Below are 3,957 nucleotides of genomic sequence, written 5' to 3'. Positions count from 1 at the left end.
ATCTACACACATTCTATAGCCATATATACTTATGGTTTTTATTCTAACCCAATTGTCCTATCATATAAATACTTGTGTGATTAATTAGAGTGAATAGCGAAGGAAATGATTTGTAAAAATGCTATTTAGACATGAATTTTATAAGTATGTCAAGTGTGAAATATGGTTTTCTATTATATTAGTATGTATTGAGATCAAAGATTGTGATGAATTAAGCTATTTTTGTTCTTGTGAAAGAAGAGGAAGGGAAGAAAGTTTAACAAAATTGGTATTGAAGGTTTTCTTAGTTAAAAAGCCTAGAATTATTCTTCTTTGTCATATGACACCCACTGATAGTATAGAGCATGAATGAAGGTATACAAATATAAAATTAGAAATTAAGGATTTAATCTTCAATAATAATGGAGTAAGATAGCAATTAATCAATGATGCACACTCAACTCAATAATTCTCATTACAAAAATATATATTTATACATGTATGAGAGTTATCTCATGAAACAAATAGTTCCTATAATCACTATAAAAACACTTGTCAATTCAATCAACATGTTTTATCTTAATCTTAAATTATCTTTATGAGATACGGTCACACTAACAACCTATTGATGGCCTGAAATGGCCTCATCAACATTTGGGAAATCCCGTACTCAGAACCCCAAATTAGACTCTTTTCCCTTTGGGTGGTGATTCCGACTAGTTTTATATTGGGTCCAGTTATTTGTATGGAAGTTGCTCCAATGAATGGAGGCTTAAGGATATATAAACTAAAAGAGAAATATAGAAAGTGAGATAATGAAATAAATTCTAATTAAAATTTATTGTTTAATATATAACCTGGGTACAATTGCATATGTGAAATGAAAGATAACTCAATAACTAGAGATATAGATCTATTTTTTAAATCCTTTAATTAAAAAAAAACTGTAAATGATAAAAAATTCAATTAAATAGTTAATTGAAATGTTATACTAACAATATCACTTATAAATAGATAAAAGTATGGAAGGTAGATTAGTTTCCAAATCTACAATAAAATTAAGTTTAATTGAATTTTAAAATAATTTTCTAATAAAATAACAAAACCGAATATTGAAGTGGTGCGATGGCTAGGTTTCCTCTGTCTGTGTATTTTTCTTCTCTAACCGATCTGATCTAGACATTAGATCCATGTCATGCGTCATCACTAGGGACTGATCCCACTGCTCACAGATACAAATCTTATAAAAGGAATTTTTGATGGGATCGAATACTGGTACCGACCTCTTGTGCGGGGATGGAGACTGAAAGTTCGGACGTTCAGAAGATTCAATGACCAATCTGTGAAGACATAATTTTTTCTCTTCCTAGATTTCTGCGAAGCCACTGAAGGAAATGAGGGATGCGCAACCATGAACTCGGCCTAGATCTCTTCAGGATTATGGTGGCTTTGGCACAAAACTTATATCGCTGCCCGCACATAGCCACAAAATATTTTTAGTCATATATGAAGACAAAACCCTAGATCTAGTAACAGATCATCCACTCGTAACAATTCTCTTCATAGATTCACGATTAAAGAGATTGGATCTAGATAATCGTTATCCTCTAAGCAAATTCAGATGTGAAAATGGAGAAGCAGAACTAGATCTAGGGAGTCTTCTTTGTTTCTCACCAGATCAGATTTTCCCTCCATCACAGTGGGTGGCTTCGCTGATCTGGCCATTGCCTGCTCGTCTCTTTTCCAGATCTAGTCAATCAAAAGTGGGATATCTTTAACAGTTCACTTCTCCTTTGGAAAACCTGTGGACCACAACTTTTACCTTGGGATCTCTCGATACCTATGAAAAAAGAACTTTTGGTGAAGAAAATTCCACCAAACCTACATCATATACTCAAGATACAAGATCTACACCCGCAAATTGGAATTTCACGTTTTTCTTATCATATCCCTACACAAGATTGACAAAACAGGTTCTCTGGTTACACTTTTTATACCGGATCTATGATGTCCTATCTTATAATGGTGTCATAATTCTTGTAAGAAGGTTTTTCTATGGAAGTTCTGGGATTAGAGTACACAATTGACTGTGGGATACGAGCGATAAAAACCTAACAATTAGGAATACAGACACAATAGATTTGGATCTGATCCAAATATTTATCAAAACATTACAACGGAAGACTATCTACAAGCGGATCTGACATGGGATGTGGATACAAGATCTAGAGTGCGAGATTAAAAAATAATTGGGTATATCAACAAGTATGAAAAACTTGATTCATGCAGGGAAAATACTGCAAGAGAACCTCACACTATAGGACTATGACATTGCTACTGATTCGACCATCATCCTTAACCTCAGATTATGACATTGCTACTGATTCGACCATCATCCTTAACCTCAGATTGCGAGGATGATGCTTTGGAACCAACTCAAAGGGTACATGATATTTCAAGGACATAGTCAAACGGAAGGAGGAAGCCTAAACCAAACTAGTACCATTTCCAAATCTACCTGGTACCTATATCATGGAGCAGAAATCCCAGATACCAGCCTTGACAGTCCTTTTGCCTGAGGTAAATGAGCTTTATGCAGATTTCCATACCAAAGTAGTCATATGTAGATTTAATGGATTTTGGCCTAAATCAGACGCTCTACATCAATGGATATTTTCTACATGGACATCAAACTGTGATATTCATCTATGTTCCAAGGGGTTTTTTATTGTCATATTTGAAACAATAAAAGATAAGGACTATGTCCTAAATGAGGGACCATGGTTTTGGGACAATGCAGGGATCTTCATGACATGTTGGTTCCGAGGTTTTGATGCTACCACCATGGTGGTATCCAAAATTCCTATATGGGTCAGGATACATAATCTACCACTGCATTTTTGGCACCACAAAGTATTAGAAGGAATTGGGAACTCCTTGGGGAAATTTCTTAAGATTGATGTGGATAGAGTTTCAAGAGGCATTTTTACTTTTTCTAGAATCTGTGTTGAAGTAGACCTTAGCCAAGGTTTACCTGATCGCATTAAGTTGGTTCACAATAATACTCAATGGAAAAAACCACTAGATGATGAAAATATGACACTCCGTTGTCATGGATGTCTACAGATAAGCCACCTTCAAAGTGCATTCCCACAAGCTAAAAAATATCCCAAAATAATTAAGAAACAATCTCAAAATCCAAATGGTTGGAAATGCATTGAACCCATGGAAGAGGCAATAGATGAAGCAAAACTCCCAGAAAATAACACAAACAAAAATGAACAAATCACCCAGAACATCTCATAAAAGGACGAGATGGAGGACAACTCTACATTAATTCCAAGGCCAACCATCCCACAATAGCAGAGTGAGAAACACATCCCTGGGAAAGAGGTAAGTGGTAACAAATGAATACATGGATCAAAAGGCTCTAATTCTGACAAAGAAATACCAACAACTACAAAAGAGAATCAAACGTCTATTATAACATCCACACCCAACACTGGTGGTTGGCGAAAAGTGGAAAAAAAAGAAGGTATAAAAGAATAGATTAGTTTGCTGAATGATTTTCTATAGATCTTGAGAAATCAGGATCTGGTTATTATGCATATGCTCTTTAGCATCTACAACATGTAATTTTTCTAATTATGAATAAAATTACGATTTTTCCTTGGGAAACAAATATCACTTATAATCTCAAATGGTTATGTTTACAAATGTCAAATATAATAAGACATAAATGAATTACTAAATCCTTCGCTCATAAGCATGAATAAAATAAGTTGTTTCCAATAAAAAATATAAATAAGACAAAATCAATAATAGTACCAATTTTGTTTTTCTTCTCTGAGACGTGGAATCAAAAGCAGTTCAACTTGTATTAGAAAAGAGACTTATACAATAATGCAACTGGTCCTTTTCTTTCAGAATTTTAGAACCCCTAGTCTTTGGCCCGAGAGTGGTTTAAATCATTTTCAA

General features: G+C 34.2%; 1 long non-coding RNA gene across 1 annotated transcript; it reads right to left on the bottom strand.

Annotated features, from left to right (window-relative positions):
• Positions 1-979: 979 nt before the first annotated feature.
• LOC149198659 (uncharacterized) lies at positions 980-2,318 on the bottom strand. The gene is made up of 2 exons (XR_016253214.1): positions 1,654-2,318; positions 980-1,448 (listed from the first exon to the last, which is right to left on the bottom strand). It is a non-coding gene; the product is annotated as an uncharacterized LOC149198659 (long non-coding RNA).
• Positions 2,319-3,957: the final 1,639 nt, after the last annotated feature.

Source organism: Pinus tabuliformis, chromosome 2_1 (assembly GCF_031772625.1).
Source record: "Pinus tabuliformis cultivar Carrire ecotype Pingquan chromosome 2_1, CPIR1, whole genome shotgun sequence".
NCBI lineage: Eukaryota > Viridiplantae > Streptophyta > Pinopsida > Pinales > Pinaceae > Pinus > Pinus tabuliformis.
The sequence above is the reverse complement of the archived record's forward strand: the minus strand, read 5'-3'. Positions and strand labels throughout refer to the sequence as shown.